At 38.6% G+C, this 22,330-nt stretch overlaps 1 protein-coding gene across 3 annotated transcripts in view; it reads left to right on the top strand.

The window, feature by feature from the left end:
- Positions 1-22,330, top strand: part of LOC117315760 (hydroxysteroid 11-beta-dehydrogenase 1-like protein) — a 93,290-nt gene that overhangs the window by 19,019 nt on the left and 51,941 nt on the right. The window contains exons 2-3 of one of the 3 annotated variants that reach the window (XM_033870113.1): positions 7,708-7,784; positions 17,899-18,017. The exons of 1 other annotated variant lie outside the window; for it this stretch is intronic. The gene's annotated coding sequence lies outside the window, so the exon portion shown is untranslated. The remainder of the gene's footprint in view (positions 1-7,707; positions 7,785-17,898; positions 18,018-22,330) is intronic. One more of the 3 variants, XM_033870115.1, reaches the window with a different exon arrangement.

The following is a 22,330-nucleotide window of genomic DNA, read 5'->3' as shown; positions in this document are numbered from 1 at the left end:
TGTAGCTGTTTACCTGTGTTCCATCAGTAACATGATATACATGTAGCTGTTTACCTGTGTTACCTCAGTAACATGGTATAAATGTAGCTGTTTACCTGTGTTACCTCAGTAACATGATATACATGTAGCTGTTTACCTGTGTTCCATCAGTAACATGATATACATGTAGCTGTTTACCTGTGTTGTCCCAGTAACATGGTATACATGTAGCTGTTTACCTGTGTTACCTCAGTAACATGATATACATGTAGCTGTTTACCTGTGTTGTCCCAGTAACATGATATACATGTAGCTGTTTACCTGTGTTCCATCAGTAACATGATATACATGTAGCTGTTTACCTGTGTTCCATCAGTAACATGATATACATGTAGCTGTTTACCTGTGTTCCATCAGTAGCATGGTATACATGTAGCTGTTTACCTGTGTTCCATCAGTAGCATGGTATACATGTAGCTGTTTACCTGTGTTCCCTCAGTAACATGATATACATGTAGCTGTTTACCTGTGTTCCATCAGTAACATGATATACATGTAGCTGTTTACCTGTGTTCCATCAGTAGCATGGTATACATGTAGCTGTTTACCTGTGTTACCTCAGTAACATGATATACATGTAGCTGTTTACCTGTGTTCCATCAGTAACATGGTATACATGTAGCTGTTTACCTGTGTTACCTCAGTAACATGATATACATGTAGCTGTTTACCTGTGTTACCTCAGTAACATGGTATACATGTAGCTGTTTACCTGTGTTACCTCAGTAACATGATATACATGTAGCTGTTTACCTGTGTTACCTCAGTAGCATGATATACATGTAGCTGTTTACCTGTGTTACCTCAGTAACATGATATACATGTAGCTGTTTACCTGTGTTACCTCAGTAACATGGTATACATGTAGCTGTTTACCTGTGTTCCATCAGTAACATGATATACATGTAGCTGTTTACCTGTGTTACCTCAGTAACATGGTATACATGTAGCTTTATGTTTAGAATGATCAACATATGTCATGTTGTAATTGATAATACTTATTTATCAATAAATTCTGTGTAGAAATATCCGATACTATATTTTCCTATACATATTACCTTGACACAGAGCTGTTTATCATAATGGACACCTTCTTACATGAGAAAATGAGAAAGATTGATAGGAAGGTGTAAAATATTATCTAATGGTCGAAATATTTGATATTGTTATTTTTTTACCAGTAAAATATCAAAAATTATTCATTCTATAAAAGTGATATTTGTCACTAGTGAAAAATATCATATTTATCACTAGTGAAAAATATCACTTTTGCTGATTTGACCAATCAAATTAATGATTAGAAAATACCAAAAATAATTGACCAATCAGAAAGCCCGACATATATCTCAGCACCTGGACAGAGGGATCTACATATTTTGTTTACAAATTATCGCTGTAGGCCTAGTCAGTATACGGGGTAGGTTTTTCGTTAATAAAAAATGTAATAAACAGAATATCTAACAGTGTCTTCAGTAATACCAATTATATTTCACTCATGTGGCTAATATTTAGATATTTTTCACTCGTGCTGCGCACTCGTGAAAAATATCAAAATATTAGCCCCACTCGTGAAATATATTTGGTATTACTGAAAACACTGTTAGATATCCTCTATCTATGGAGAATATGGAATCAGTGTGTTCTGAGTATGAATAAAATCTTTCATTATATTTTAAAAAGTTGCAGCATATTTCACGATTTAATCATTAGCAATTAGATCATGATGTGTCAAAATTCCTGATGTAACCATGGTGACACAATGGTACTTCAGTTGACAGAGTTTCAGTCGAGGCTGTTGTCATATACTGTAGTTTGAGGATAAAAGCCAAAACAGGGGGGTTCACATCGATATACCCTCTCATCAATAAAGTAGGTCCTGCTGGGACTGATATCTTGTACAAAAACTTTTTCTAATTAAAGGGGTCAAGTGCAACATTTGACCTTTGACCTTGACTGATGACCACCTGTGTGTATGCACAATGCATGCATGTGTTTTGTGAGGCTGGGGTATGTTGGTGTTTGTCTCCTTGTGTTTGTGTAGAACTCATGCCAACTTTATATTGCTACCTCACTGAAGCTGAAGACACCCAGCAGGACACACCACCTGGTCATATTAAATGTATATTGATAACAGGTGAACCAGTCGTTCCTCTCCCAAATTGCAGAGCATCAATTCAAAGCAGGAGCAGCAACTGCCATTTTTATAGACTCGGAATGTCTCGGCCAGGGGACACAACCCAAAGGCTTCCTCACAGGGGGAAAGCTCAAGGTCTCACACAACTAATGCAGCCAATTAGCTTGGGTTTCACCTGAACCAAGTCCCTGAAGGAAATATGTTTCTTAGGTTTGTAGCTATTTCCTGGGTAAACAACACATGAAATGGGTACTTTCTATATATGAGAATAAAGAGTAGGGTCTTGAGATTTTGAAAATCAAAAATATACACTTCTGGTATAAATAGAATGACGTAGGATTCCAGGTGTAAAAAGGAGGGAATTCCCCAGTCCATTATAAAAATCAGGGTTACTGTCTTCCAAGAACTGGTGGGCTCTTATATGCTATTAAACCTATCCAATAACATTGTTTTTCTGGTAGAGAAATGTTCAAACTTAAATTTGATATTAATTTTACAACATTTGAACTTCAAATGAGTGATTGAGGGGATGGAATCATTGGTAATAACATATAGTGAAACAATTAGTTGTGTGAGACCTCAACCATAGGCCAAATGTGAGACAGTGTCAAGGGAGACATAAGGAAGAAGAAAATGGATTAGAAAGAAGAGGAAAGACATTATCCAAAATTTAGTTTCCTCTTACAAATCATACAATGGAGGTAACAGATGTTACATTTATGTAGCGGGACTGGACTGGGTCGATCATCAGTGACCAGGTAGCTCAATTGGTAGAGAATCCGGCAAGTGTTCGGAGGTCCCGGGTTTGAACCCCGGTCTGGCTGTGCATTTTTCCTCTCCTATTACAGTATGGCGCCCAACTGAAATACCCAAGGTGGTGGTATAAGGGTCTCGTGTGGCTTCGAGGTTGTAGACTTGGAAAAAAGGAGGGAGGTGTGTAGCTGGACTAGACTGGGTCGATCATTGGTGACAAGGTAGCTCAGTTCGGAGGTCCCGGGTTCGAACCCCGGTCTGGCTGCTACATTTCTCCTCTCCTGTTACATTCAAAAACAAGGTGCATGACAGCACATTATGTAGCTTATTGACTTAAAGGCCTAGATCACCAAGCACAATTGAAGATCAGTACTAAGCATTAAAGATGGGAGTAACAGCTAGAATACTGTTAATCCTTTGGTATCCAGCTATTTTCAGAAGTCAAATAAAAAATCTGAAGGTCAAATCACAAATCTGAAGGTCAAGTCACAAATCTGAAGGTCAAGTCACAAATCTGAATGTCAAGTCACAAATCTGGATGTCAATTCTCAAATCTGAAGGTCAAGCCACAAATATGAAGGTCAAGTCACAAATATGAAGGTCAAGTCACAAATATGAAGGTCAAGTCACAAATCTGAAGGTCAAATCTCAAATCTGAAGGTCAAATCACAAATCTGAAGGTCAAGTCACAAATCTGAATTTTTATACATATCACAGATATACATTTCCTTTCAAATTTCATTGTCAAAACAAATTCTGGGGAGTCCTCCCAGTAGTCGAATGAAATCCCTGGTCTGACAGCATGAGGGAAACCCTGGATGTAGCCTGATTGTCAGATAGCAAAACGAGTCCTGATCTTACACTTTCATAACAAAATTGTGAGTTTGTAAGTTTATTTAGAGAGTGAAGAACAGAAATGTAAAGTTTGTGTTAAGTACTTCTGTCATGCAGTAGAAACAATGTCTCTGTGTTTATCCTGCCGCACCCACAATTTCACCCAGTTACTGTGTGTCATTGTTTTCATTGGCCCCAATAGACTGCATATGGCCATGCCCGTAGATTTGTGAAATTATAAAGGAGACATGATTTGGATCTCTTTGATATGGCAGACTTCCAAAGTAGAGTGGGAAAAAGGTAGAAGAATGCTACTGAAAAAAAAACCCAAGGGGCTGGTAGTGATTTAGGGATCTTAATTGAACGAAGCTTTAAAGTATTTGGAGTAATATCACATAACCGATGAATGACTTTGAGACAGATAAAGCTAATTGTAAGGAGACATTACCTGACTGGACAGATGTTACCCTGTAAGTAGAGACCACCTGACTGGACAGATGTTCCACTGTGAGGAGAGACCACCTGACAGGACAGATGTTACCCTGTAAGGAGAGACCACCTGACAGGATAGATGTTACCCTGTAAGGAGAGACCACCTGACAGGACAGATGTACCCTGTGAGGAGAGACCATCTGACAGGACAGATGTTACCCTGTGAGGAGAGACCACCTGACAGGATAGATGTTACCCTGTGAGGAGAGACCACCTGACAGGACAGATGTTACCCTGTAAGGAGAGACCACATGACAGGACAGATGTTACCCTGTGAGGGGAGACCACCTGACTGACAGATGTTACCCTGTAAGGAGAGACCACCTGACTGACAGATGTTACCCTGTGAGGGGAGACCACCTGACTGGACAGATGTTACCCTGTAAGGAGAGACCACCTGACTGACAGATGTTACCCTGTGAGGAGATACCACCTGACTGACAGATGTTACCCTGTAAGGAGAGACCACCTGACTGACAGATGTTACCCTGTGAGGAGAGACCACCTGACTGACAGATGTTACCCAGTAAGGAGAGACCACCTGACTGACAGATGTTACCCTGTGAGGGGAGACCACCTGACTGACATGTTACCCTGTAAGGAGAGACCACCTGACTGGACAGATGTTACCCTGTGAGGAGAGACCACCTGACTGACAGATGTTACCCTGTAAGGAGAGACCACCTGACTGGACAGATGTTACCCTGTAAGGAGAGACCACCTGACTGACAGATGTTACCCTGTGAGGAGAGACCACCTGACAGGACAGATGTTACCCTGTAAGGAGAGACCACCTGACAGGACAGATGTTACCCTGTAAGGAGAGACCACCTGACTGACAGATGTTACCCTGTGAGGGGAGACCACCTGACTGGACAGATGTTACCCTGTAAGTAGAGACCACCTGACAGGACAGATGTTACCCTGTAAGGAGAGACCACCTGACAGGACAGATGTTACCCTGTAAGGAGAGACCACCTGACTGACAGATATTACCCTGTGAGGAGAGACCACCTGACTGACAGATATTACCCTGTGAGGGGAGACCACCTGACAGACAGATGTAACTCTGTAAGGAGAGACCACCTGACAGGACAGATGTTACCCTGTGAGGAGAGACCACCTGACTGGACAGATGTTACCCTGTAAGGAGAGACCACCTGACTGATAGATGTTACCCTGTAAGGAGAGACCACATGACAGGACAGATGTTACCCTGTAAGGAGAGACCACCTGACAGGACAGATGTTACCCTGTGAGGAGAGACCACCTGACTGGACAGATGTTACCCTGTAAGGAGAGACCACCTGACTGATAGATGTTACCCTGTGAGGGGAGACCACTCTACTTGCTATTTGACATACTGAGAGTAAGATGTATTAAATTGGGGGTTTTGCCACCTGTTGGCATGATTTTCGTTAAGAGATTACAGTAATTTGAAGTAGAAGAATGAAAATTTTGATAAAGTCCCTTTTAATGAAACTATCCAAGAAGATAATTTGTATACTGGTGTAACATGCGTCCATTTAACAACCACCTGTAGATAATACCCCATAAAATACGAGCCACAGATATCACTTAATGAAGCCGCTCTACAGCTTCTCGGTTTGAGTTTACAGGTCAAAATTATTAGCATTCTTTATTCTATTTTGGGTGTTCCTATCAGGTTTGTTGGGGTCGAATTAGCAGTAAATTAAGACTGATGCTGAGTATGAAGTCATGAAGTCAGAAAATCTGATGTGTGGCACCTCTAGACTCAAGTCTGGTAATATTTTATATATTTTTGCTGAAGTTTCACCTTTTATAAACTCCTAAACTGCAGTAAAAAGAATTTTTATTGTTTTAGAATTTCCGTAAGAATAAAATGTTGTTGAGTTGTAGTTATTTTGAATACTGTTACCCTGATACAAGAGTAGAGAGCACAAGGTCGTGACCTTACTAGCTCAGACTAGGGGGATTTCCCCTTAAGCCCAGTGGTAGGATGTTTGCCTTGAGAGCGAGACGTTGCTAGTTCGAGCCCAGCTCGGCAGAGTATTTTCATTACTCCTTCCTATTACAGATTCGGTGCCATTGACCACTCTTAAGTGAAAGCTATGGGAGATTGAGAGGCTTCCTTGGAGATAAATAACCTGGGTTGTGGTTGTCCTGGGGGGGGGGGGGGGGGGGGGGGGGGCAAAGACTTTGTGTAGGCAGGAGTAGTGTAAAAGTAGAGAGTATAAGGTCACCTTACTAGCTCAGACTAGTGGGAATTTCTCTTTAGCCTAGTGGTAGGATGTGTAGAGTATAAGGTCACCTTACTGGCTCAGACTAGTGGGAATTTCCCTCTAGCCTAGTGGTAGGATGTAGAGAGTATAAGGTCACCTTACTAGCTCAGACTAGTGGGGATTTCCCTCTAGCCTAGTGTTATAATGTTTGCCTTGAGAGCAAACAGAGCTTTTTCTGGGGGCTTTTTGGGTCCGTTAATAGGCCCATTCCCAATTAAAATTATTTCATATTTAAGCCAAATTCCCAAAATTTGAAGTTTACTCCTGAAAAAATCATTCCCAATTCATCAATTTTCTTCCCAAAATGAGACAAAAAGCCCCTTTCCCAAACCAGTTAGAAAAAGCCCCGTCCAAAGGTCGCTAGTGCAAAGCCCCACATGGGCAGGGTATTTTTCATTACTCCTTCCTATTACATATATATGTAACTGAACTGGACTGGGTCGATCGTCCGTGACCAGGTAGCTCAATTGGTAGAGCATCTGGCTAGTGTTCGGAGGTCCCGGGTTCGAACCCCGGTCTGGCCATCCACTCCTACTACATATATAGACATCTACCGAAGAAGGACTATTTTAAATCGAGGGTTGCAATTTCTCTTTGAAATCATAAATAAGATCATATGAATAACAACTGAATCATGACGATAATAACTACTAACTATGTAATGGCGTTCATCTGCCTATAGATCACATCTGTATTGTACATCTGTAGGGCTGGCATCCAGTTTACTCTTGATTTAAAGCAATTTCAGAAGTCAAATCACTATTTCTCAGAAATCTGGTTAAGCCATAGTGAAATAGGCATGTCAATGTTACTCAAACATGTAAAACATTCATTTGTAATTTGATAACCATTATCAAGGTTTTTGTTTCTGACTCATTACCGATAGACCAGGTAGTAGGTGTCAGGAATCGTCGGACTTAGCGTTGGTACAGAGCTCTTAGTACCGAGGAGCTTTGACACTTGTTGGCTGTCATTCCTCGGGTGTTTTACGACTTCTGGTCATGTGATATTGCCTGTTGATTTGTGTACAGGCACAAAAAGCTGGTATAATTCTGGTAATTAGCCACTGAGATATATAGAAAGGACATGTTGTTTGTGTCACCTTTCTAATATAGCAAGTTTGTGTTGCCAATCACGGCATATCAAAGGTTTCGCTGGGTTTTAATGAGACTATCTGACCTCTCTTTACAGAATGGAAATATCACTTTAACTTGAACGTGAAGACTTATCAGTTGATAGCTGTTTCACTGTGACTTCAGAGACCCAAGGTATTTATCATTGTACACCAGGGTTCTATTATTCTACACAAGTGACAGAAGAAATTCAGATCACAGAAACCCTGAAAAATACAATGGAACAGTGTGATTTTATTGGGCAGATGATTCCAAAATATGTTGATGGGTAGGAATCACATTTTTCATTTTGTCAAATACCAAAAAATGGAGGTCATGTAGGAAATTGGATTCAAGATTGACAGAAAATTTAGAAAGACTTTTTTTAGATCAGACCTTGAAATATATATAAGTATTTAAGATATGATTTATGATAAAACCTATGTAATTTGTGTGATAATGTTATTTTTGACTCATACTTGTAATTTGGTTTTTGTCCTTTAAATGCTTGAAGCATATATAAAAAGCTTTTATTTTCTTGTAAAACTAATTAGATGCCTAAAACATTTTAAGATACGACTGGGCAACAGCATATACACTACTTGTCAAAAAAAAAAAAAAAAAAAATGGCATCCAAGGAATAGAAATATGTTATTCACACCAACAAATAGAAAAATGATGGTAGCATCCTGAATTGATGGCTTATAAGACCAAATATTACATAAGGAAAATAGATATGGGAAAAAATTGGAATATTTCTGAATGCAATTAATTCTTTAATTAGTTTAGATTTAAAAGATAAAATATAAAAAGGAAAGCACATACTTTTGGAGGGTGTTAATAGCATAAAGTATGTAACATTTTGTGTTGTATAAAAATATGAAACAGCCTGATCTCCTTTTTGTGATCAGTCATTACTCTTTGTCAGAAATAATATTTAAAAGCAAGTTAACTAAGACAAGTTTATGGTTTTTCTTTTTTTAATTTTCATTCTTTTTCGTCCTGGTAATTGTTTCCTGCATGATGTGTAAAGTTCCTACACGGTGATATTTACTAAATGTGTGGTGTATACAGTTCCAACACGGTGATATTTACTAAATGTGTGGTGTATACAGTTCCCACACGGTGATATTTACTAAATGTGTGGTGTATACAGTTCCCACACGGTGATATTTACTAAATGTGTGGTGTATACAGTTCCCACACGGTGATATTTACTAAATGTGTGGAGTATACAGTTCCCACACGGTGATATTTACTAAATGTGTGGTGTATACAGTTCCCACACAGTGATATTTACTAAATGTGTGGTGTATACAGTTCCCACACGGTGATATTTATAAATGTGTGGAGTATACAGTTCCCACACGGTGATATTTACTAAATGTGTGGAGTATACAGTTCCCACACGGTGATATTTACTAAATGTGTGGAGTATACAGTTCCCACACAGTGATATTTACTAAATGTGTGGTGTATACACTTCCCACACGGTGATATTTACTAAATGTGTGGTGTATACAGTTCCCACACAGTGATATTTACTAAATGTGTGGTGTATACAGTTCCCACACGGTGATATTTACTAAATGTGTGGTGTATACAGTTCCCACACAGTGATATTTACTAAATGTGTGGTGTATACAGTTCCCACACGGTGATATTTACTAAATGTTTGGTGTATACAGTTACTAAATGTGTGGTGTATACAGTTCCCACACGGTGATATTTACTAAATGTGTGGAGTATACAGTTCCCACACGGTGATATTTACTAAATGTGTGGTGTATACAGTTCCCACACAGTGATATTTACTAAATGTGTGGAGTATACAGTTCCCACACGGTGATATTTACTAAATGTGTGGTGTATACAGTTCCCACACAGTGATATTTACTAAATGTGTGGAGTATACAGTTCCCACACGGTGATATTTATAAATGTGTGGAGTATACAGTTCCCACACGGTGATATTTACTAAATGTGTGGTGTATACAGTTCCCACACGGTGATATTTACTAAATGTGTGGAGTATACAGTTCCCACACAGTGATATTTACTAAATGTGTGGTGTATACAGTTCCCACACAGTGATATTTACTAAATGTGTGGAGTATACAGTTCCCACACGGTGATATTTACTAAATGTGTGGAGTATACAGTTCCCACACAGTGATATTTACTAAATGTGTGGTGTATACAGTTCCCACACAGTGATATTTACTAAATGTGTGGAGTATACAGTTCCCACACAGTGATATTTACTAAATGTGTGGTGTATACAGTTCCCACACGGTGATATTTATAAATGTGTGGAGTATACAGTTCCCACACGGTGATATTTACTAAATGTGTGGAGTATACAGTTCCCACACGGTGATATTTACTAAATGTGTGGAGTATACAGTTCCCACACAGTGATATTTACTAAATGTGTGGTGTATACAGTTCCCACACGGTGATATTTACTAAATGTGTGGTGTATACAGTTCCCACACAGTGATATTTACTAAATGTGTGGTGTATACAGTTCCCACACGGTGATATTTACTAAATGTGTGGTGTATACAGTTCCCACACAGTGATATTTACTAAATGTGTGGTGTATACAGTTCCCACACGGTGATATTTACTAAATGTTTGGTGTATACAGTTACTAAATGTGTGGTGTATACAGTTCCCACACGGTGATATTTACTAAATGTGTGGAGTATACAGTTCCCACACGGTGATATTTACTAAATGTGTGGTGTATACAGTTCCCACACAGTGATATTTACTAAATGTGTGGAGTATACAGTTCCCACACGGTGATATTTACTAAATGTGTGGTGTATACAGTTCCCACACAGTGATATTTACTAAATGTGTGGAGTATACAGTTCCCACACGGTGATATTTATAAATGTGTGGAGTATACAGTTCCCACACGGTGATATTTACTAAATGTGTGGTGTATACAGTTCCCACACGGTGATATTTACTAAATGTGTGGAGTATACAGTTCCCACACAGTGATATTTACTAAATGTGTGGTGTATACAGTTCCCACACGGTGATATTTACTAAATGTGTGGTGTATACAGTTCCCACACAGTGATATTTACTAAATGTGTGGTGTATACAGTTCCCACACAGTGATATTTACTAAATGTGTGGAGTATACAGTTCCCACACGGTGATATTTACTAAATGTGTGGTGTATACAGTTCCCACACGGTGATATTTACTAAATGTGTGGTGTATACAGTTCCCACACGGTGATATTTACTAAATGTGTGGAGTATACAGTTCCCACACGGTGATATTTACTAAATGTGTGGAGTATACAGTTCCCACACGGTGATATTTACTAAATGTGTGGTGTATACAGTTCCCACACGGTGATATTTACTCAATGTGTGGTGTATACAGTTCCCACACGGTGATATTTACTAAATGTGTGGTGTATACAGTTCCCACACGGTGATATTTACTAAATGTGTGGAGTATACAGTTCCCACACGGTGATATTTACTAAATGTGTGGAGTATACAGTTCCCACACGGTGATATTTACTAAATGTGTGGAGTATACAGTTCCCACACGGTGATATTTACTAAATGTGTGGAGTATACAGTTCCCACACGGTGATATTTACTAAATGTGTGGAGTATACAGTTCCTACACAGTGATATTTACTAAATGTGTGGTGTATACTGTTCCCACACAGTGATATTTACTAAATGTGTGGTGTATACAGTTCCCACACAGTGATATTTACTAAATGTGTGGAGTATACAGTTCCCACACGGTGATATTTACTAAATGTGTGGTGTATACAGTTCCCACACGGTGATATTTACTAAATATGTGGTGTATACAGTTCCCACACGGTGATATTTACTAAATGTGTGGTGTATACAGTTCCCACACAGTGATATTTACTAAATGTGTGGAGTATACAGTTCCCACACGGTGATATTTATAAATGTGTGGAGTATACAGTTCCCACACGGTGATATTTACTAAATGTGTGGTGTATACAGTTCCCACACGGTGATATTTACTAAATGTGTGGAGTATACAGTTCCCACACAGTGATATTTACTAAATGTGTGGTGTATACAGTTCCCACACGGTGATATTTACTAAATGTGTGGTGTATACAGTTCCCACACGGTGATATTTACTAAATGTGTGGTGTATACAGTTCCCACACGGTGATATTTACTAAATGTGTGGTGTATACAGTTCCCACACAGTGATATTTACTAAATGTGTGGAGTATACAGTTCCCACACGGTGATATTTACTAAATGTGTGGAGTATACAGTTCCCACACAGTGATATTTACTAAATGTGTGGAGTATACAGTTCCCACACGGTGATATTTATAAATGTGTGGAGTATACAGTTCCCACACGGTGATATTTACTAAATGTGTGGTGTATACAGTTCCCACACGGTGATATTTACTAAATGTGTGGAGTATACAGTTCCCACACGGTGATATTTACTAAATGTGTGGTGTATACAGTTCCCACACGGTGATATTTACTAAATTTGTGGTGTATACAGTTCCCACACGGTGATATTTACTAAATGTGTGGTGTATACAGTTCCCACACAGTGATATTTACTAAATGTGTGGAGTATACAGTTCCCACACGGTGATATTTACTAAATGTGTGGTGTATACAGTTCCCACACGGTGATATTTATAAATGTGTGGAGTATACAGTTCCCACACGGTGATATTTACTAAATGTTTGGTGTATACAGTTACTAAATGTGTGGTGTATACAGTTCCCACACGGTGATATTTACTAAATGTGTGGAGTATACAGTTCCCACACGGTGATATTTACTAAATGTGTGGTGTATACAGTTCCCACACAGTGATATTTACTAAATGTGTGGAGTATACAGTTCCCACACGGTGATATTTACTAAATGTGTGGTGTATACAGTTCCCACACAGTGATATTTACTAAATGTGTGGAGTATACAGTTCCCACACGGTGATATTTATAAATGTGTGGAGTATACAGTTCCCACACGGTGATATTTACTAAATGTGTGGTGTATACAGTTCCCACACGGTGATATTTACTAAATGTGTGGAGTATACAGTTCCCACACAGTGATATTTACTAAATGTGTGGTGTATACAGTTCCCACACGGTGATATTTACTAAATGTGTGGTGTATACAGTTCCCACACAGTGATATTTACTAAATGTGTGGTGTATACAGTTCCCACACAGTGATATTTACTAAATGTGTGGAGTATACAGTTCCCACACGGTGATATTTACTAAATGTGTGGTGTATACAGTTCCCACACGGTGATATTTACTAAATGTGTGGTGTATACAGTTCCCACACGGTGATATTTACTAAATGTGTGGAGTATACAGTTCCCACACGGTGATATTTACTAAATGTGTGGAGTATACAGTTCCCACACGGTGATATTTACTAAATGTGTGGTGTATACAGTTCCCACACGGTGATATTTACTAAATGTGTGGTGTATACAGTTCCCACACGGTGATATTTACTAAATGTGTGGTGTATACAGTTCCCACACGGTGATATTTACTAAATGTGTGGAGTATACAGTTCCCACACGGTGATATTTACTAAATGTGTGGAGTATACAGTTCCCACACGGTGATATTTACTAAATGTGTGGAGTATACAGTTCCCACACGGTGATATTTACTAAATGTGTGGAGTATACAGTTCCCACACGGTGATATTTACTAAATGTGTGGAGTATACAGTTCCTACACAGTGATATTTACTAAATGTGTGGTGTATACTGTTCCCACACAGTGATATTTACTAAATGTGTGGTGTATACAGTTCCCACACAGTGATATTTACTAAATGTGTGGAGTATACAGTTCCCACACGGTGATATTTACTAAATGTGTGGTGTATACAGTTCCCACACGGTGATATTTACTAAATATGTGGTGTATACAGTTCCCACACGGTGATATTTACTAAATGTGTGGTGTATACAGTTCCCACACAGTGATATTTACTAAATGTGTGGAGTATACAGTTCCCACACGGTGATATTTATAAATGTGTGGAGTATACAGTTCCCACACGGTGATATTTACTAAATGTGTGGTGTATACAGTTCCCACACGGTGATATTTACTAAATGTGTGGAGTATACAGTTCCCACACAGTGATATTTACTAAATGTGTGGTGTATACAGTTCCCACACGGTGATATTTACTAAATGTGTGGTGTATACAGTTCCCACACGGTGATATTTACTAAATGTGTGGTGTATACAGTTCCCACACGGTGATATTTACTAAATGTGTGGTGTATACAGTTCCCACACAGTGATATTTACTAAATGTGTGGAGTATACAGTTCCCACACGGTGATATTTACTAAATGTGTGGAGTATACAGTTCCCACACAGTGATATTTACTAAATGTGTGGAGTATACAGTTCCCACACGGTGATATTTATAAATGTGTGGAGTATACAGTTCCCACACGGTGATATTTACTAAATGTGTGGTGTATACAGTTCCCACACGGTGATATTTACTAAATGTGTGGAGTATACAGTTCCCACACGGTGATATTTACTAAATGTGTGGTGTATACAGTTCCCACACGGTGATATTTACTAAATTTGTGGTGTATACAGTTCCCACACGGTGATATTTACTAAATGTGTGGTGTATACAGTTCCCACACAGTGATATTTACTAAATGTGTGGAGTATACAGTTCCCACACGGTGATATTTACTAAATGTGTGGTGTATACAGTTCCCACACGGTGATATTTATAAATGTGTGGAGTATACAGTTCCCACACGGTGATATTTACTAAATGTGTGGTGTATACAGTTCCCACACGGTGATATTTACTAAATGTGTGGTGTATACAGTTCCCACACGGTGATATTTACTAAATGTGTGGAGTATACAGTTCCCACACGGTGATATTTATAAATGTGTGGAGTATACAGTTCCCACACGGTGATATTTACTAAATGTGTGGTGTATACAGTTCCCACACGGTGATATTTACTAAATGTGTGGAGTATACAGTTCCCACACGGTGATATTTACTAAATGTGTGGTGTATACAGTTCCCACACGGTGATATTTACTAAATGTGTGGTGTATACAGTTCCCACACAGTGATATTTACTAAATGTGTGGTGTATACAGTTCCCACACGGTGATATTTACTAAATGTGTGGAGAATACAGTTCCCACACGGTGATATTTACTAAATGTGTGGTGTATACAGTTCCCACACGGTGATATTTACTAAATGTGTGGTGTATACAGTTCCCACACGGTGATATTTACTAAATGTGTGGAGTATACAGTTCCCACACGGTGATATTTACTAAATGTGTGGAGTATACAGTTCCCACACGGTGATATTTACTAAATGTGTGGTGTATACAGTTCCCACACGGTGATATTTACTAAATGTGTGGTGTATACAGTTCCCACACGGTGATATTTACTAAATGTGTGGAGTATACAGTTCCCACACGGTGATATTTACTAAATGTGTGGAGTATACATGTCCCACACGGTGATATTTACTAAATGTGTGGAGTATACAGTTCCCACACGGTGATATTTACTAAATGTGTGGAGTATACAGTTCCCACACGGTGATATTTACTAAATGTGTGGAGTATACAGTTCCTACACAGTGATATTTACTAAATGTGTGGTGTATACTGTTCCCACACAGTGATATTTACTAAATGTGTGGTGTATACAGTTCCCACACAGTGATATTTACTAAATGTGTGGAGTATACAGTTCCCACACGGTGATATTTACTAAATGTGTGGTGTATACAGTTCCCACACGGTGATATTTACTAAATATGTGGTGTATACAGTTCCCACACGGTGATATTTACTAAATGTGTGGTGTATACAGTTCCCACACAGTGATATTTACTAAATGTGTGGAGTATACAGTTCCCACACGGTGATATTTATAAATGTGTGGAGTATACAGTTCCCACACGGTGATATTTACTAAATGTGTGGAGTATACAGTTCCCACACAGTGATATTTACTAAATGTGTGGTGTATACAGTTCCCACACGGTGATATTTACTAAATGTGTGGTGTATACAGTTCCCACACGGTGATATTTACTAAATGTGTGGTGTATACAGTTCCCACACGGTGATATTTACTAAATGTGTGGTGTATACAGTTCCCACACGGTGATATTTACTAAATGTGTGGTGTATACAGTTCCCACACGGTGATATTTACTAAATGTGTGGTGTATACAGTTCCCACACAGTGATATTTACTAAATGTGTGGAGTATACAGTTCCCACACGGTGATATTTACTAAATGTGTGGAGTATACAGTTCCCACACGGTGATATTTATAAATGTGTGGAGTATACAGTTCCCACACGGTGATATTTACTAAATGTGTGGTGTATACAGTTCCCACACAGTGATATTTACTAAATGTGTGGAGTATACAGTTCCCACACGGTGATATTTACTAAATGTGTGGTGTATACAGTTCCCACACGGTGATATTTACTAAATGTTTGGTGTATACAGTTACTAAATGTGTGGTGTATACAGTTCCCACACGGTGATATTTACTAAATGTGTGGTGTATACAGTTCCCACACGGTGATATTTACTAAATGTTTGGTGTATACAGTTACTAAATGTGTGGTGTATACAGTTCCCACACGGTGATATTTACTAAATATGTGGTGTATACAGTTCCCACACGGTGATATTTACTAAATGTGTGGTGTATACAGTTCCCACACGGTGATATTTACTAAATGTGTGGAGTATACAGTTCCCACACAGTGATATTTACTAAATGTGTGGAGTATACAGTTCCCACACGGTGATATTTACTAAATGTGTGGTGTATACAGTTCCCACACAGTGATATTTACTAAATGTGTGGAGTATACAGTTCCCACACGGTGATATTTACTAAATGTGTGGTGTATACAGTTCCCACACGGTGATATTTACTAAATGTGTGGTGTATACAGTTCTCACACAGTGATATTTACTAAATGTGTGGAGTATACAGTTCCCACACAGTGATATTTACTAAATGTGTGGAGTATACAGTTCCCACACGGTGATATTTACTAAATGTGTGGTGTATACAGTTCTCACACAGTGATATTTACTAAATGTGTGGTGTATACAGTTCCCACACGGTGATATTTACTAAATGTGTGGAGTATACAGTTCCCACACGGTGATATTTACTAAATGTGTGGTGTATACAGTTCCCACACGGTGATATTTACTAAATGTGTGGTGTATACAGTTGTTTTAGATGCACATCTCCCAGACAGTGATGTAACCTTATTAATTATTGATGAGTAAGGACTTTAGTGTAATGATATTTTGAGTGGCTGAGACAAGATTTTGTAGTGATTGGCAAGTTAAAGACCGTACTAGGACATAAAACCCCTTGACCACTAATGATTGACCTTTTATCCCAGGAAAGATATTGTCTTGGATTAGGGTCAAAGCTTCATTGATATGTAAAAACAACACTAAATTATTCACCGTGAAATTCCATAATATCTAAATGAAATACTGCAGTTTAAATACCTGATGTTAATGTTTTGAAATAAAACACTTCAGTGTTTCTGCTATTGAATGAAGTATAATGTTGTCTAAAGCTTACATATAATGTAATATTGTATCGTTAATAAGGAAACTAAAAAACTAACTCTTTCTACAGTGTGATAATTTGAAAAAAATCTTCATTCTAATGGAGATAGAGTAAATGTCACATATGAATGTCAGTTTACATTTGAATGACAATATTATGTACATTCCATTAGCTACAGATTCTCGGTCCATATTTATGTTTCAAGGACCAAGTTATCTATTACACAACTGGTAACATTTGACCCGTATAGATCATATAGAACAGTTAAGTCACCTGGCCACTACGTGTTACTGTGCTATCTGTCCCATGCAGTAATGAAGGTTGTGCTTTATGTTCCCAACAGTGCAATGTGATGCTAGGTTTTTTTCTCTCCTTAAAAATGAATTGACGTGCTACCTGTCCCCTGCAGTGAAATGTGATGTAGGCTTCTTTGCTCCTCACAAATAAATGAATGTGCTATCTGTCCCCTGCAGTGATAATTCAATGTGGTTTCATGCTATAAGTCCCCTGCAGTGACAATGTGATGTAGATTTCTTTACTCCTACAAATGAATTAACGTGCTATCTGTCCACTACAGTGGATGCTGTGTTACAGGTCAAACTGTTGTCCTCTGATAGGACAGGCTCCCAGCCTCTTTAGCTACATTTCCTATCTGTGACTTGGAGCCTTCTGTAGGAGCCAGATACGTCCAAAATTGTATGTACACCTTATATACATTTATATAAGAAAATATAAATTTCTCAGCAGTTATTATAGTGACACTATATGAATGTGTTGGTAGTGTAATTCTGCAATAGTTATGAGATTGTCTATTTTAATTATTTATTTCCCTTAACTTTTCAGGTGAAGTTTTTGAAATTATTTATTCACTCAAGCTTACCAATAATATCATTAATTCTATAAGTCTTGTTCATGACCCCTAAAGAGTAACTTCAAACTCCAGGTATTGACAAACAGACACAGGGGTTGGTCACTATCTCCTAACTTCAAACTCCAGGTGTTTTTAAACAGACATAGGGGTTGGTCGCTATCTCCTAACTTCAAACTCCAGGTGTTGACAAACAGACACAGGGGTTGGTCGCTATCTCCTAACTTCAAACTCCAGGTGTTTTTAAACAGACACAGGGGTTGGTCGCTATCTCCTAACTTTAAACTCCAGGTGTTGACAAACAGACATAGGGGTTGGTCGCTATCTCCTAACTTCAAAGTCCAGGTATTGACAAACAGACACAGGGGTTGGTCGCTATCTCCTAACTTCAAACTCCAGGTGTTTTTAAACAGACACAGGGGTTGGTGGCTATCTCCTAACTTCAAACTCCAGGTGTTGACAAACAGACATAGGGGTTGGTCGCTATCTCCTAACTTCAAACTCCAGGTGTTGACAAACAGACATAGGAGTTGGTCGCTATCTCCTAACTTCAAACTCCAGGTGTTGACAAACAGACATAGGGGTTGGTCGCTATCTCCTAACTTCAAAGTCCAGGTATTGACAAACAGACACAGGGGTTGGTCGCTATCTCCTAACTTCAAACTCCAGGTGTTTTTAAACAGACACAGGGGTTGGTGGCTATCTCCTAACTTCAGACTCCAGGTATTGACAAACAGACATAGGGGTTGGTCGCTATCTCCTAACTTCAAACTCCAGGTGTTGACAAACAGACATAGGGGTTGGTCGCTATCTCCTAACTTCAAACTCCAGGTGTTTTTAAACAGACATAGGGGTTGGTCGCTATCTCCTAACTTCAAAGTCCAGGTATTGACAAACAGACACAGGGGCTTCTCTTCACTATGTAACTACAAACTTCAGATGGAGTTATCTGGTCACTGCCAGCCAGTTAGGTATTCGGACCAGGGACTAGTGGCAGCTTCTCCTACCAGCTCTGATGGTCTAAAATAAAACTCAAAACATTTGATTTTGCAAAACCAATTGATTTAAAATAATTAATAATAATAAATAAAAAAGAATAAACAAACAAATACAAGTCATAATTGTTTTTGATATTTTCCTTTGCAAGAAATTCATTTTCCATTATCTGTAAAAAATGAAGATATTTAAGTAACATCTATGAAGCATATTGACCCCAATCTTATTCAAGAGTTCTCTTTTAACGACTTTGATTGTCTCTAGGGAAGTGCCTTAGCACATTGCCATCTGCCCTAATTTAATAGGCAACTAGGGTTAATCCATCCATTTAACTACAAGTTGATGAGAAATGGCTGACAGGTTTAGCTACAAGTCACTGAGAAATGGCTGACAGGTTTAGCTACAAGTTGATGAGATATGGCTGACAGGTTTAGCTACAAGTCACTGAGAAATGGCTGACAGGTTTAGCTACAAGTTGATGAGATATGGCTGACAGGTTTAGCTACAAGTGGATGAAAAATGGCTGACAAGTTTAGCTACAAGTCAATGAAAAAGGGCTGACAGGTTTAGCTACAAGTCTGTGAGAAATGGCTGACAGGTTTAGCTACAATTCAATGAGAAATGGCTGACAGGTTTAGCTACAAGTCTGTGAGAAATGGCTGACAGGTTTAGCTACAATTCAATGAGAAATGGCTGACAGATTTTGCTACAAGTGGATGAGAAATGGCTGACAAGTTTAGCTACAATTCAATGAGAATTGGCTGACAGGTTTGGCTACAAGTGGATGAGAAATGGCTGACAAGTTTAGCTACAAGTCAATGAAAAAGGGCTGACAGGTTTAGCTACAAGTCTGTGAGAAATGGCTGACAGGTTTAGCTACAATTCAATGAGAAATGGCTGACAGATTTTGCTACAAGTGGATGAGAAATGGCTGACAAGTTTAGCTACAATTCAATGAGAATTGGCTGACAGGTTTGGCTACAAGTGGATGAGAAATGGCTGACAAGTTTAGCTACAAGTCAATGAAAAAGGGCTGACAGGTTTAGCTACAAGTCTGTGAGAAATGGCTGACAGGTTTAGCTACAATTCAATGAGAAATGGCTGACAGATTTTGCTACAAGTGGATGAGAAATGGCTGACAAGTTTAGCTACAATTCAATGAGAAATGGCTGACAGGTTTGGCTACAAGTGGATGAGAAATGGCTGACAAGTTTAGCTACAATTCAATGAGAAATGGCTGACAAGTTTAGCTACAAGTCAATGAGAAATGGCTGACAGGTTTAGCTACAATTCAGTGAGAAATGGCTGACAGGTTTAGCTACAATTCGATGAGAAATGGCTGACAGGTTTATAGTTACAAGTCAATGGGAAATGGCTGACAGGTTTAGCTACAAGTCAATGAGAAATGGCTGACAAGTTTAGCTACAATTCGGTGAGAAATGGCTGACAGGTTTAGCTACAAGTCAATGAGAAATGGCTGACAAGTTTAGCTACAATTCGGTGAGAAATGGCTGACAGGTTTGGCTACAAGTGGATGAGAAATGGCTGACAGGTTTAGCTACAAGTCAATGAGAAATGGCTAACAGGTTTAGCTACAATTCAATGAAAAATGGCTGACAGGTTTAGCTACAATTCGGTGAGAAATGGCTGACAGGTTTAGCTACAATTCAGTGAGAAATGGCTGACAGGTTTAGCTACAATTCGATGAGAAATGGCTGACAGGTTTATAGTTACAAGTCAATGGGAAATGGCTGACAGGTTTAGCTACAAGTCAATGAGAAATGGCTGACAAGTTTAGCTACAATTCGGTGAGAAATGGCTGACAGGTTTAGCTACAAGTCAATGAGAAATGGCTGACAAGTTTAGCTACAATTCGGTGAGAAATGGCTGACAGGTTTGGCTACAAGTGGATGAGAAATGGCTGACAGGTTTAGCGACAAGTCAATGAGAAATGGCTAACAGGTTTAGCTACAATTCGGTGAGAAATGGCTGACAGGTTTAGCTACAAGTCAGTGAGAAATGGCTGACTGCTGTAGCCTCATGTCGATGCTTCATGCCCCACATTCAGGTTGAAATTATTTAAAAAAAAAAATTATTTGAGGGAGTAATTAGTAAAAAAAATCATCAAATTATCTGGAATGAAATCACAGCAGGTTATGGGAACATCAGTGTAGGGTAAAGAGCTCAGCTTATTACCCTTACATTAATATCCCATTTAAAACTACAGTATTTCCATAATTAAAGTAATTTAATTCAAAATTTCCACATCCTGTGTTTCCAGATGAGTGTTAAAAAGATAATGTTTTCAAAATTACTTGATTATTTTATATGAATTAAATTTAAAAATTGACATAATATGGTATGAAGCAGTTGAAGCTTAATCATTACTTTAATTGGAACCTGGGCAGAAATTCCTGTTTCCCAAGTGTTCAGTTATAATGTGACTAGTGTGTAACCGGACTGCTGTGTTAATAGAGGGTGTGTTGTGTACTAATGGAGGGTAACTCCCCCTGATAAATGTAGGAGTCATTTCTCCCGTTAATTTCTCTAATGGAGATTTGATAAACCCTTCCCTCTACCAACAAGTCATCAACTTGTCAACATTTTTTGATAAAATTCATATGTTTGTGAAATGTTAATTAATTACTGAATCATATCAACTGGAAGGGAAATCATTTGATATGAAAATTTTATAAGAAATAAAATTGAGGAAAGTTGGATACCTCAGAAATGCTAACAATACTATAGTAGACAACTGTATATCTATACAGCATTACGAACATTGCTGTCCATTATAACATCAGGTTCTAGGTGTAATTATAAACCAATATGTTTTGGATGACCGAATTATCCTCCTGTTACTTCCCAGACATGGTACCAGACACATGGAACCAATTTCTGAGTTTAGTGTTGTGTTTCTTTTCTCACATTATAAGACATATCAGATAACTTCAGCACTTCCTTATAATCTTAGGGGTCATCTCCAAGGTTGATCCTCCTCCTTAGCTAGGGGTCATCTCCAAGGTCATTTCCCACCCTTGTAAGGGGTCATCTCTAGGGTTAATGTTGATCCCCCTCCTGTTATCCATCATTTATGAGGTCAGATATAATTATTCGGGCTCTAAGAAATAATTATTTGTTAGGG

The sequence above is a fragment of the Pecten maximus genome, chromosome 17 (assembly GCF_902652985.1).
Source record: "Pecten maximus chromosome 17, xPecMax1.1, whole genome shotgun sequence".
Classification (NCBI taxonomy): Eukaryota; Metazoa; Mollusca; class Bivalvia; order Pectinida; family Pectinidae; genus Pecten; species Pecten maximus.
Note: the sequence above shows the minus strand (reverse complement) of the source record. Positions and strands in the feature narration are given on the sequence as shown.